Source organism: Homalodisca vitripennis, chromosome 7 (assembly GCF_021130785.1).
Source record: "Homalodisca vitripennis isolate AUS2020 chromosome 7, UT_GWSS_2.1, whole genome shotgun sequence".
Lineage (NCBI taxonomy): Eukaryota > Metazoa > Arthropoda > Insecta > Hemiptera > Cicadellidae > Homalodisca > Homalodisca vitripennis.
In genome coordinates, this window is record NC_060213.1 from 107861109 (window position 1) to 107877127 (window position 16019).

A 16019-nucleotide genomic window follows, 5' to 3' on the forward strand; every position below is an offset into this window, starting at 1 on the left:
CGATACTTTTCACAAATTTTATTTCCGTATTTACATGTTAACCACATTGACCTGAATCATATGACCTTTAAAAAAATATATTGACTGAGCGTTAGTCAAAACTATCACTCGAGGGCCTCGAAAAATTATTTCTCTCTTTCCATCTGTCAACACATATCTTGAACGGTTTGACCTTACAGACTTGAAATTGTGAATGAAGCGTCATTCCATACGATAAAATCTGAGTTAGGTGATAGTGCTTGTGACTCTATAAGACTTGGCTGCGCGTTAACGAATATATCTACATTTATCTTATTAGTAATGATAAAATAATAGAATAAATAAGTTAAAAACATTCATTACGTTCATAAGAGGTTTTAACATGGGACATTACTCCAGCACATAACATCCTTAATTAGTTACTTGCGGTGAAATACTTGTAAAATCGACGCTATGAAATCCAACTTAATGAACAACATTGTGAATGTATCTTGTGGAAAGATATCTAGATAAAGCTTCTATCGTTGAAATTACATTTTGAAAGAATATTCACTTCTACGTAGACAAGAGTACGTGCTATAATGATATATGTACATCCATAGAATTTGTCTGAGTGCATCATTTGTATGTCACAAGATATACAAATTTATTTTCTTTACGACCCTCCACGGGATATTAAGTATTAAAAGAGCTTTACACTTGGAATCACAGTGACACGTGGTGTGGCGTACTTCTACTTTGTTTGCATGTAGATAATATTTTGATGATGGTACATTTCGTTCGCTTTATGAAAATTTGTTAAGGTTTTATGTAGCCTAACTATTCGCAGAATATATTTTGAAAACCATTATCTGTATACTTAAAATTTAGTATGAAATGTTATTTCTAAATAGACAAAAAAAGAGTTTGATGCGTATCTATCCATGTGATTTGTCCGTGCTTCACCGATGTCTGTTACTTAACAGGCAGGCATTTATTACTCTTCAGTCTGTGTGCGTATCTATCCATGTGATTTGTCTGTGCTGCACCGATGTCTGTTACTTAACAGGCAGGCATTTATTACTCTTCAGTCTGTGTGCGTATCTATCCATGTGATTTGTCTGTGCTGCACCGATGTCTGTTACTTAACAGGCAGGCATTTATTACTCTTCAGTCTGTGTGCGTATCTATCCATGTGATTTGTCTGTGCTGCACCGATGTCTGTTACTTAACAGGCAGGCATTTATTACTCTTCAGTCTGTGTGCGTATCTATCCATGTGATTTGTCTGTGCTGCACCGATGTCTGTTACTTAACAGGCAGGCATTTATTACTCTTCAGTCTGTGTGAGGTCTGTAAAATGTTTTAATTATCTGTCTTTCCGCAGGTAATCTTGAGGATAAAATGGTTACATGGAAATGGGTCATGGTTACATGCAACCTCGGTGCGTATATTCTCTAACATCTAAATTACCTTTAGAATAAAAACTGTCTCTCTTCTTTGAAACTATATTACTATAATTTAATTTGGCTTCCACCAGCAAACATAGGAAGTATTATATTTTTATTGACTATGATTGGAACAGGAACAAGTAAACAGGACTTGTGAAGAAACACTCGCCTTGATGAAAAGAAAATTAAATTGAGCAGTTGCCCGAAGGTGAAACTGGAGAAAGAAAGCTTGCGCTTTTTTAAACACAACGTATTTGTGTTTGGCTGCTACTTTATTACAAAGTAATACCCTGAGGCATAAACTGTGCTTTTTTAGTTTTTTGTTTGATTGATAGTCCCATTAACTTGCGGTGTTTGGTTATGGCGTACCAATAGATCTTTATTGCTACTTCCCAATAATCTTTATATAAGGCATTTTTACGGATTAATGATTTAAAAGTTTAATCCTCTTTTCAGACTATAGATTATGACGCAATAGATACATTTCATTTATTGCCATTGTATTACTGAACTATAAAAAATATAGGCGTAAATTCTGCAAGACTTTAAAACTTCCTGAAGAAGAATTGAAGGAAGGAATTATATATAAAATGGATGAAGATTGAAAATTACTTTTCATTACACTTTAGCAGAAAACCCTCTTACGTTTATAATGTTAAAACATAAGACAATACGTTGTCTGGTTTTAAATATTCACTCTTTTACATACATTTACTTCTAATGTTAACAAAATTGGGATAAACATACCCGTTGACCTCATTGTTATATTTTGAGACACAAAAGTAAAAAAAAACAATGAGCTGTTCATGGCGCTGAATATTGGCCATGAAAACTTATATATTTCATGATCACATATTTATAAATTTAAATAAATATTTATATGTAATGCGCTTCAAAATATTCGTTGATTGGTTGTTTCTGATCATACGCATAATTTGGTACAGTTGTTGTTGAAGTTTGTATTGCAAATGTATTTATTTGTTAACTAAGTATCACATTGCAGTATAAGACAACAGTTTTAAACGTGTGTTAAATAAATACAAATCCATAATTTAAATAGGATATTGTATATACTATATATTTAGTAAAAATACATGTTAAACTTAAAAAAGAGTAAAAGACTTCAAGAATTTTCTTTATGAGGTTTGGATCTTCAAGAACTCCTTTTAATTTTAAATTGGGATATAATATTAGTATATCATATTGCAAAAGAAATTTTCTCCGAATAATCGACTTAAAGAAATAAAGAGTTTTATGACTAGGAATAAGATAACTAAACAAAGTAAAAATCGTTTTATTCCATGCCAAAAATTTCACTTAATAAGATTTTAATTAAATATTATGACTTAATTTAAATATTAATTTATTACTCGTAATAAAGCTATTATATGTTTGAAGCCATCTCTTAATTTTCCTTTTATTTCAATAGTCCAATGAGTTTATATCCCTATAACATATATATACTTTGAAGAAAACAAGTTAAAAGTTTGAACTAGGTTTCTTCAAACAATGCAATATTAAAAAAAATAAAACTAAACACATATTATGTCTTTCAGGCTTTTGAACTTTGATGTTGAAACGATATAGTCCTGTATGCATTTTATATATTTTTACCAACATGAATTGTAATTATATTTTTAAGATGTTAATAAATTTTAAATCTTTTAAAAGTAGTTCAACTAAAAAAGAATATCCTATTAAAGGTAACATTGATTATAATTTCAAATGTAAAGGCACCACAAAAAATGTAATTTATCAACTTATCTGTAATTCTGTCCCAAAGATTATATATTGGAAATCTATCACTCCATTAAGAGTGAGGATGACCAATCATCGGTTTGATGTTCATCAAAATTATGAGAGACCATTATCAGCTCATGCGATTCAACTCAATCCGAAAGAAATTTTGAAATCGCACATTTTAAAATCAAGGCAACCAGATTGGTTGAACGTAAGATAATTCTCTTTTCCTTCTTATACACATTTTTAGTTCTATGTAAAAATATACAAATATTATACATAAAGCTGATTGGAATGTTGCTTTTTCTTTTTGCTGCTTCTTATAAATAAGCTTTACATTTGTGTGTTTTTCTTCATATGATTTAAATAACTCGTAAGAAAAAAATAGTTAGGAGTATTAGCTTTCTTAAATTTGGCATTTTTATTAAAATAATAATGCTGTTATATCATAAAAAGAGTATCAAACTAAAAGTTTATGACTGTTGTAAAGGTAAATGAGTATTTATGATATATAAATCACTTAATTGGTAGAAAATATCTAATTTCATATTTCAAGATAGGGTACACTGTACTGTGTTTCGCGTAATGGGTTTCTTTAAGAAATTTAAAATAAATAGCTCAATGTCTTATTATTTCGCATGTATAAATGTCATACGACTATTCTTAGTTTATATGAAAATTTATTTATCCATACTACTTTCCACGTTACAATCATTGTTACGCATATAATATTCTCTACTGCTCATCCAAATTCTATGGGGTAATATGTACTATCATTCAACTCTACGTTTCTTGTTTAGAAATAAGGCTTTTAAAAAACTTCCAAGTTTATACGTAAGTTATCGATATCATGTGGAAATACACACAGAATATGATTCATATTATTTAGCTTCTCGAGTGATATATTTTACTCATAACAAACCAAATAATTGCGAGATTACTCTATTGAATGTTATAAGGAAATAAAGCCAGATATCTGAAACAACGTTCTCTTATTTGATCTGTGTGTGTTCTTCCAGCTTCATCATACCAACTTCAAGAGCCAGTCAAACAGTAGTCCGGCATTCAAGTTCTGTTTACAAAAGTTTGGAGTCACATATTCTTTTTCTTGTGCGTTAGTAATGTTTTAGATTTACATGACATCGATACATTTGGAATCTAAAAGGTTTCCTTTTGTTTCCCTGATTCTAATAATTGTATTTTAATCAATATTAGAAAAAACAGTTTTAGATCTTTATAGATTCTGAAAATAGTTTTACTTAGATATTTTCCAATTACTACATGGACTGCTTAATTTTAATCAATTCTATTTTTTACTTATGTATGTTAAGCAATTTTAAAGGCGAATGCTTATAAATTTAAATTATATATTTTAAAATATTAAAGAGAATTATATTTTAAAATTTTACTTTGTTTAATTACGACTAGAAATGTATCTAGAACTATTGTGAATAACGTAGTGATTTCTTGACTGCTTTTAAACTTTAATGTTTGAGGTTGAAGATTACAAATTAATAAAATAATTTTCATTTTTATTTGTAATGAATAAACTAGTTCGTTATGATTAACCAATAAGTACTTCTCATCATTAGCAAGAATATAAAAAAAGAATTCCATTAGTTTGTACTATACTACAATAATAATTAAGAAAGACGAATAAAAGTGTGAAAGTCACGCAAATGTTAAAAATAAAACAAATATCTCTTTCCTAGAGTTTGTAGTGCTTGAATGTATGCACATGTGAGGATTATTAGTATAAACTGTCTGTTTGAATGCAAATTAGCAACTATTTTGAGGGTTCTCTAATAATTTATTGTTACCACCTTTGGTAATTTTCTTAGTGGCACAAAAATTTAGATATATTTTAACAGAAATAAAAGCGGAAAAACAATATTCAGTTTACAAATACTACATAAAAAATTCGTTACCGGATTCGACGTCCCAAACTATCCAACAACATTCTTAAAGTTAAGTTGTTTCTTTTTCAGATACGAAATTTTTTTATCGAATATATTAAACAATGTAAGAAATAGTGATTTAGTCAGTAATTTACGGGTTGAAATATTTTTCGTGGTGTTGGACACAATATAAACACGTTTTTACGCTCTTTAAATTTACTACTACTTTTATAATATCTAGAAAATTCACCATTTACTGTAATAATGTGACCTTAGCCTCTTATATACCTATATTATATATTTATAAACCTATTCTTAACTCCTTCTCTTTTTAATTAAATCTCTTTCTTATTATGTGCCGTAAAGGCAACTGAAAGATTCCATTGTTAGTTATGTTATTAAAATAAAAGGATTTTCACATAAAAAATTTAATGTCGGCGCATTATATTCATATAAAATATATTTAGTTGGATAGCTAAAAGCTTGAAAATGAATGTTATTTGATAAATAAAACTAAAATATTAAAATAGATATCAACGTTTTCTTTCATAAGTAAATTAAATCTTAACTAATAAATTACTAAACCACTAACTCTTTAATACAATATTAATTCTGGTATAGAAAGGATTTTCAACACTCGATGACCAACTAAATACATCGTATTGAAAAGCAGAAAATCTTAGACCAACGTTCTCTTAAGTTTTGTAGGTCTTGAAAATGAGAGATTTGCAACGCAAAACCAAGCCATTCATAATTTGATTCGGTTTCTTGGGATGCGGGTCTTCTTTATCATTGATATTTTTTAAGCAGTTAAAATACATATTTCTTGATATTTCCGTAATTTTATTTTGTGTAAATAAATACGTTATATTAAGCCTACTTACAACTACATGAGTATGAAGACTTTCAACAAGTAGCTAAATGAATAAGCTGTCATACCAATGTAACATTTTTAGTAAACATAAAATAAATAACCCTTTGATATATCTGTTCAATTGGCCATTCACGTCTTTAGCAACTCACTTATTCGTCTGTAAATAAATAAAGGGAATATGTTTATAACAATTTGGTTCATGAATGTAAATGTTAACTGAATAATTTAAACTTATTTTAACATGTAAATTTTATGGCACATTTCCTAATACATAATATGGTAAGGGTGTACCGTGTAGTGTACTGACAGTGTATATTCCTTTGATATTCCTGAATTGATACTCCTTTGATCCCAACTGGATATTACACGTGAGTTACGTTTATGTAAATATTTAACGATCATTTACAACTAATATTCAATAGTAATCATCAATTTTATTCTTTATTTTGTATTTAGCAGTGTAGAGATGAAAAAAAACCCCAATTAGTAATTTTAATGTTTTTATTTTGTTTACTTGTAATTCAGCTGGCATGATACTTACTCAGGATGAAGAAACTATGCTTTACCGCTGAATTACAATTGACTTTATGCCGATTGTATTTTCGCACATAAAAATCAAAGTATGTTGTAATCCTCATTCGTGTTTTTTTTTTCTAAAAGCAATTTTGTGAAAGATAGTGAGTGCTTTTTATAGTACAAACCGATCTAGCTTTGCAACACAAAGGCCTTTCATCTGCTCCTATATTACCATTTTATCAGAGCTCAATCCGATTTAGTGTTGGTAAATTAAATGGATACCAGATTTTGGGAAATTGAAACAACTTTTTCGATTATTGATAACACTCCAGTTTAATAACTCAAACAATACACCGAATTGTGCGAAAGTTGTTATCAACAAATTGTTAGATACATCTTCACCGATTTATGAACAGTATTGGGTTTTATTTAGAATGTTAAAATGATTCTTAACTTATCTGGGAATCATATAGCTGTTGAAATGATGAGTATCTCAATACAAATTGCCAATTAATTTAAAAAATTCTACAACTAAAAAGTTTGTAGATATTTCTTAGTTAAACCCTTAGTTAAAGACCATTGGCTGTGTCTGGTAAATCCGTTGTCACAGTAAACACCAACTACTAGCGTTTATTTACTGTAACTAATTATTTACCTTTGAATCTAAAATATAAGACCAATTCACTTTACACGCCATTATATCATTATAAATTAACATTTTAAAGCGTATTCTCCAGTTCACAAAAGTTATATTATATCCTTATTTTGTATTTGAATAGATAATTACAAAAAATATCTGATTGAGCAAGATCATATAATTAATGTTTACTTAAAATACTGGTTTTAGATGTTACTTCTGTTTGGAGAAAAGATTTTGAGTGAAAAATTGTTTACAAGTACAAGATTTTAGCAAGCTACGCTAATATGAAATGATAATGATTAATTTTTAGAAAAAGACTTCTAGAAAAGAGTTAAACTCTGAGAAGGTCGCCCAATGGTGCAAGGCGGTAGGAGGCCCCAGGGGTGTTGTATGCCTTTACCTCCGTGTGGTGATGAAAATTTTTCTAACTAATACAGCACACAAAAATTTACATGTTAATTTTTTATTTAACTAAGCAAAACTCTAATACGTACAAAAAGGCTACTTAAAGTTTCGATAAGTGAGTTAGTTTTGTTTTAAATGAAAATATTAATATTTTTGCAAAGGTAGTTTTATGATTTCAATAGAGTATATGATTCCTTGGTCTGTATAAAGCTAATTTGTATTTTTTATTTCTTTTGTTATGTATTTATAATACCACAAAAAAGAAAATTAGGTTTACACACCATATACATGAATATCATAAAAAGTGGAATACGTGTGATTTTGCTTACAAAAAAATTACTTATACAGCTGTTGGAACCATGTTAAAAAGTGTTGGCTTATCAAAAATAATAACTATATTGTTTAATTAGTTAAACCTTAACGAGTGTAATTATTTTATTATGAAAATGTATAAGGATTTGTACTTTTTCTCGTTTATTTCCGTAGATAAAGTAACTAAATAATAGATTCAAAGTAAGTATTTACTTAATATAAAGATATCACAATAATCAACTGACTAAAACTCATGGAATTCACGTATTAATGTTTTGTAGTTGTGATTACCGCATGCCTTTGTATTTTAAATCATCTACTTCACTATGAACTCGGATTTGACTGCAAGAGATGCACTCAAGCATCGTAGAGTTCAGGTACGGGTATTGATGTTTTTATTTTAAGTTAAGTTAATATTGGCAAATCAACTGTCTTTAATTTTTTTATTCATGTATTTTAACTATTCCTTCACGCTATTTTAGCATCATTGATGAATATACAGAGGCAATAAATATTTGTAACTTTGGTCCACCTGACTGACGAAGGTATTTTGATATCAAACCAGTTTTGGGCATAAAACGAAATAGTTAAAACAATAATTGTTATGGTAATGTAATTAATTATCATATTATTTAAACAATACAACACGAATAAAGTTTTCTCGAGGCAAAATATCAAAAATAATGTTTATTTCGATCAGAGAGAATATGGAAATATAGAGGAACTTTTATAGTGGATATAGGATTAGTCTTAAAGCCACGTGATATGCAGAAAGGCTGGTTTGTTCTCCAAGCCCAATATCACATCGACACAGCGGCACAGCGGCGAAACTGAACCTTTATTGCACTTGTTTTGTATACAATTTTCGTGTCCCTGAGTCTACAGTGATTGGGCGTATCAAAATCAGGATTAAAACCTTGTAAAATAATACATTTGTTTAAAATTCTGATTTTTTTAGAGATTGTTGAGATTTTAGGACTTATGAACAAATATTGCAAGTTTATAGTTACATATGAATTGGTAACTCTTAAAATGCCAAAGATATTGTTATGAAGGAATTTATTTCAGCATAATTACCTTATATGTATTTTGCTAGAATACATACAGATATAAAGATATAAAAATAAATCAGGATGCCCTACCATCTGCGTCTTTAATATTATAACACTTTTTCTAAATTCATAACACTAATATGGATCTTTTGTTTTTAGATTGAGAACCGAAGCAGCCGTTGGATCATAGAATCATAGCAGTACTATAGACATTGTACTCAAATATTTGTTGACTGTCAATCTATATATATATATATATATATATATATATATATATATATATATATATATATATATATATATAATCGGTTTCACAGCGTATGTGGTCGCCTTCCGATTCCCAACTTCCACTCTTTCCTATCATTCCAATCACCAGGTCCCAAGTTCCGTTCCGACATTGCCTTCGATATCCCCTGCTTCCATGTTTCTCTAGGGCGCCCCCTCTTTCGTCGTTCTGTTGGTAGCCATTCCATAAGAATTTTTGGCAGACGTTCCTCATCCATTCGGTTTACATGGCCGAACCATACTAACTGTTTCTGTCTAATTGCTTCAACAATAGTTTCTTCTCGTTTCATCGTTCTTCTTATCTCCTCATTTCGCACTCTGTCTAATTTCGATTTCCGCGCAGCTCTTCTCAGGAAATCCATTTCGGTGGACAATAGTTTATTTTCCATTTTTCTGGAGATTTGCCATGTTTCACTACCGTAGGTCAAAGTGCTTTTGACAATCGTGTCGTAAATATGCATTTTCGTTCTGTTTCTTACATCTTTCTGCCATAGGATGGAGTTAAGTGTTCCCGTAATTCTTCGTGCTCCGACTATCCTGTCATTGATCATTTTTTCACACTTGCCATCTTGAGTGATTCTCGTGCCCAAGTATATGTACTCTTCACACCCCCTAATTTTTTCTCCAGAGTTCAGTTGTAGGTCTTGCATTTGTCCTCCTATACATAAGTATTTGGTTTTCTTTAAATTTACTGCTAGTCCCCACTTTTTATATTCCTCCAGCAACTTCCTCGTCATATACTCTAAATCTTCAGGGTCTTGAGCGAGTACCACCTGGTCGTCGGCATAATGCAGTGTATATAGCGTTCGATCACCCACTGAAATTCCCATTCCACTGCATTTCCGTCTCCATTTTGCTAATGCAGCATCGACGTATATGTTGAACAATATTGGTGACATGCAGCAACCTTGTCGGAGTCCTTTGCTGACTGTAAAAATGGAAGTTAGACTATTACCGATTTTCACTTGTGCAGTATTGTTAGTGTACATTTCTTTGACGGTTTTTATAATCGGTATACCGATCTGTGATTCGTCTAGTACCTTAAAAAGGGTTTTGATTGGCACATTGTCATACGCTTTTGTTAAGTCTACGAATAGTAGATCAGTACTTCTTCCCGTGGCTACTGTCAATCTATACTACCTTAAATGGTGATAAATATCCAGATTATTTATTTTACTTTCCTACATTTGGAATTGACAATAAATTTATAGGGAATCTTTTAAACTGTTTATTATTTGTTCAGTATTGTTTGTAGTTATCTCAGTTAATTCCTATCCTCAAATTTAAAACCAATATCACGATAAACATATTTATAAAAAAAAATAAAAATAACTCAAGAAGACGTTAAATTCCTAAGCAATTCACAATGATATAACAATAAATAATTAATATTATGAAATTCACGGTTAAACGCGTTGACTAATTCATATACTTTCCATTGAATGAAATATATATTTTTCTCAGATCACTTAAAACGAATCAAGAAATAGTAAACCAGGGAACCATTTGGATCAGCATCCGGAAAATAAACGAGATCATGTACGCTATTTCTCTAGCACGAGGAAAATCAAAGTTTTGTTCTTGATATTAAGCTAAGAATCCTGAAGCAGAGAATCTCAAGACAACCAAGCAATATCTTATTAGTTAAATTCGTAGTATTATTTAGAGTTAAAATATAATTTCTTAGTTTGTTGAGAACCATATTTTTAGGATGATAATATACTTATTAACTTTTAATATTCGACTTATCGTTTCTGTATTAGGTTTTTATTTAAAAGGTTTATATTTAGTATAATATCAATAGCGTAACTTGATACAATTATTTTGAATGTATTAGTCCGTAAACCTTTCAACCCCGTTATCTCCTTCTCCAAGCTTGTTTATTGTTCTCTACAGTACAAATATAGTAAATGAGAAGTTATAGCTTTACAATCCACAAATTGCAGCAAAATAAGGTACATACTGGTCTTCTTGTGTTTAACAAACCAAAACATAGTTCTGTTACGTTTTAGCTACAATTATCAGCTTTGCAAGATAATTTTTAAAAGATTTTACTAAAATACAGTACAATATATACTCTATCTGCCGTTTCAAAATATGAAAACTGAAAAAGAAAATATGTTTCATTTCTGTCTAAGCTTTAAATGCTATCCAGTAAAAAAAGTCCATTTGTAACAAGTTGCAAACCAATATTGAAACATTGGGGGAAGAGAATTATTTTATCACCTTTGTGAGGAATATACCAATATAATTGTAAAATTTTGAAAAGGGAATAATGAGGATTATTATTATTTTTCTAACAACGAATATAAAAAAATACTAATTGTAAAATTCATTTTATAGTATACAATTTAATATTTACGTGTGTTTGAAATTTCATCTTTAATTGTTGACAAAATACAATGTTGATAACTTATCGACCAGTATAGTTACAGCATACTATTTAGTTTTTTCCAAGATATATAAACGTTCATTGTACCATATTATTTTATTTCAAGCCTTATTCCAATTGATAAAATTATAATTCAATAATAAAAATAAGTAAATTAATTGTTCCTATTCTTAAACGCTATTATAATTTACAATCAACGCAATATACACACAGGTGGGATGTTGTTTGTTACGTCAGAGTATCAAAGTGACCACAACGACCAGTTAATCACTTGAGGGCAGAGCAATTAAGTGAGAACCACCAAAGTCAACTAAGCCAAAGCCAAATTATCTGTATTGTCTCATGTGTACTAGGGAATGATCGTTTGTGAATCTTTAGTACTGTGGTAAATATACTATTGTACTCAAACTGTTATTGATGAAATTAGACGATTTTATGAATAACGCTGTGTATTTAATATTTATCCTAAAACAGTACATGGTAATTTAAAAATCCCTAAAATAACCAATATTGTCTTTTCAGTCTTTATTTCCTTAGCTACTATAAATATGGCATTCCTTAAAGTCAAAAAAGGTTTATTTAGAGTAACCTGCCTGCACATATATACAGTTTCGTTGTTAAATGTAATTTTATAAAAAATGTTTAATTTAACGATAACCAGAATAAAGGAAATTGTATTCATTTTTCACCATTTATAGTATAGTTCGGTAAAACTAGTGTGGTTTGTTTTTAGTAAACATCTTGACTGTATCTGTTGTATAATATAAAACATTTTACTATGATTATAGAACATTTTTTAAACGTATTTATACGCTATATTTTGAAATAAAAAGAAAATATTATATTATTCTATCTAAGATTTTATATTACAAAGTTTAATGTTTCTAAGATTGAGTGTTAAACATCAAAATTGAAAACACGCCATTGTTCCTAACTTCATTATTTTCATTATTATCATTTATGATCCTACAAAGTCAATACATTTTTATATCTTTGTACAACCAGACTGACGAAGATATTTTGCTAACATAACCAGTCTTGGGCGTAAATTGAAATAATTAAAACAATATTATAAAGATAACCTAAATTTCTAATCACATGAATAGACTAGACAAGTATGAATAAGCTTCCTTGAAGCAAAAATCATAAATACTATTAATTTTGATCAGAGAGAATATGGGAATATAGAGGAGGTTTTGTAGAGGATATAGGATTAGTCTTAAAGCTAAGTGATATGCAGACAGGCTGGTTTGTTCTCCAAGCCCAATATCACATCGCCACAGCGGCTCAGCGGCGGAACTGAACCTTCATTCTACTTGTTTTGAATACAGTTTTCATATCCCTGCGTCTAGAATGATTGCGCGTATCAAACCCAGGATTAAAACCTTGTAAAATATTGCATCTGTTTAAATTTCTGGCTTTTTGGATTGTTGAATTGGATTTTAGGAGTGTATGTCTATAGTTACATATGAATTGGCACTCTTAAACCGCTAAAGTTCGCTATGGAGGAATTTATTTCACCATAATTACCTTACCTGTATTTTGCTAGGATACATACAAATATCAAGATTTAAAAAAAGTCAGGATGCCCCACTATATGTATCTTTACTATTATAACACTTTTTGTCAATTTGTAACCGTAATGGCGTTCTTTATTTTTAAATTGAGTATAGTAGCGGCCGAAATAATCATGATAGTACCTTTGAATTGTACTCAAACGTTTGTTTCTCTCTACTTAAGAAAGGAAATTACAGAAAAATAAATTGTTATTTTAAATCCTGCACTTTCTAAATTCCATAAATTACATTAGTCTAGATACATACACTTCAATCTGTATAAAACAGATATTGTGATTGTAAATCCATACCAACTTCCATAGTGATAAATATATTATTTTATTTTTTTTCTCATATTTAGAATTGATAATTAAATTACAGATAAAGTTTGATCCTTGGTAGGAATCCTGTAAGAAAGACCATTGGTGCAATCAAGCAAAATTTGTTAGTTAAATTCGTAATGTTATTTAGAGTTAAATTATAATATAGCATGATAATAAGATATCCTGTAGTATTCAAACCATAATTTATGTTGTTTAATGTTATGTTGTATGTTATTTGTGTTGGTTTTTTATTTGAAAACTTTAATATTTTGTATAATACTACACGTTTATATATTTATTTTTAATGTGTTATTACATACAAATAACAAAAATGAATTTACAAATTGTGATTAATGTAGCAAAACACATTTCTTTTGCGTTTTTACTATTTTTGATTCAGTTTTGCCATATAATATAATAGTAAAAAAATGTAATACAATATATATGCCTCATTAAAACATGAATACTGAATAAGAAATTCTATTTCATTTGTGTCCAAGCCTTAAATGTCATCCAATTTAAATAAAATACATTTTCATTTGTAACAGGTTGTAAAGCAAAGTTGAAACATGAGGGGAAGAGTATCTTCCAGTCACCTTTGTGAGGAAGATATACTGATACAGTTGGGAAATTTGAATAAGTTATATTGATTACTTTTTTGTTATAAAGAATATAAAAATTCAAATATAAATAAAACGTATAAATTTGTCAAATTTTATTTTATTAAAAAATATAATACTTACGTATAAAGCCAATAAATCTGGGTTTACTACTATAATTTTTGATAAAATGCAATGTTTGTGGCTTATCGACCAGTTTAACACATACAGCCTACTCTCTAACTTTTTTATATAAATAAACGTTCATCGTATCATTGCATTTTATGTCCAACCTTAGGCTTAGTAATGCAATAAGGCATTAATTGTTTAAATTCTTAAACGCTATTCTGTCACAAAATAACGCAATAAACTACTCAGGTTGGATGTTGTATGTAGAGTTAGAGTATCAAAGTACCACAACGACCAGTTAATAACGCAATAAACTACTCAGGTTGGATGTTGTATGTAGAGTTAGAGTATCAAAGTACCACAACGAGCAGTTAATAACGCAATAAACTACTCAGGTTGGATGTTGTATGTAGAGTTAGAGTATCAAAGTACCACAACGAGCAGTTAATAACGCAATAAACTACTCAGGTTGGATGTTGTATGTAGAGTTAGAGTATCAAAGTACCACAACGACCAGTTAATAACGCAATAAACTACTCAGGTTGGATGTTGTATGTAGAGTTAGAGTATCAAAGTACCACAACGACCAGTTAATAACGCAATAAACTACTCAGGTTGGATGTTGTATGTAGAGTTAGAGTATCAAAGTACCACAACGAGCAGTTAATAACGCAATAAACTACTCAGGTTGGATGTTGTATGTAGAGTTAGAGTATCAAAGTACCACAACGAGCAGTTAATAACGCAATAAACTACTCAGGTTGGATGTTGTATGTAGAGTTAGAGTATCAAAGTACCACAACGACCAGTTAATAACGCAATAAACTACTCAGGTTGGATGTTGTATGTAGAGTTAGAGTATCAAAGTACCACAACGACCAGTTAATAACGCAATAAACTACTCAGGTTGGATGTTGTATGTAGAGTTAGAGTATCAAAGTACCACAACGAGCAGTTAATAACGCAATAAACTACTCAGGTTGGATGTTGTATGTAGAGTTAGAGTATCAAAGTACCACAACGAGCAGTTAATAACGCAATAAACTACTCAGGTTGGATGTTGTATGTAGAGTTAGAGTATCAAAGTACCACAACGACCAGTTAATCACTTGAGGGCAAAGCAATTAAGTGGGAACCTCCAAAGTCAACTAAGCCAAAACCAATTATCTGTATTGTCTCATATGCGATTGGGAATGATATTTTTTTAATATTGTTTTTATGCAGTAAAGATACTATTACACTATATTACTATATGTATATATAAATATAATTATGTAATTTATATATATATATATATATATATATTTGTGATATATATATATATATATATATATATATATATATATATATCACATCTATTTCTTACCCTAACAATAAATTTTGATGAATTTCTGATTTGTAATACTTGAAACACACAATGTTTTAGTAGGTACATTTAATATTTACAAACTTAGTGTGTTATAAGGACCAATGATAAATTATTAATTTAACTAAAAATATGGCCATTTCTTGTGAATTAATAACTATTTGCGCAATGACTAATTACTTTTTCCGTGGGATAAGATTAAGGACGATGTTCAAGGTATACTGCTTGTTGAATTGTGCGGGATTCCAAATTTTAATATTCTAATCACAGGCTAAGTTTAAGAAAACAGGATGTAAGAATTTTTTTAGATGTAATCAAAGTGTATTTAACTCTTAATTAATAAAAAAAAATCAAATTTATTTGGATTTTAGTAATGAAATAAAATGCACATTCGTATTATAAATGTGTTTTATTACGTTAAAACTTGAAAGTAAATATATGAACAGAGAATAATTGTCTTTGTAATAAATTTTAATAATAATAGCAATAATAATTTCTTAAAATAACGTTAGATATTTGATAGC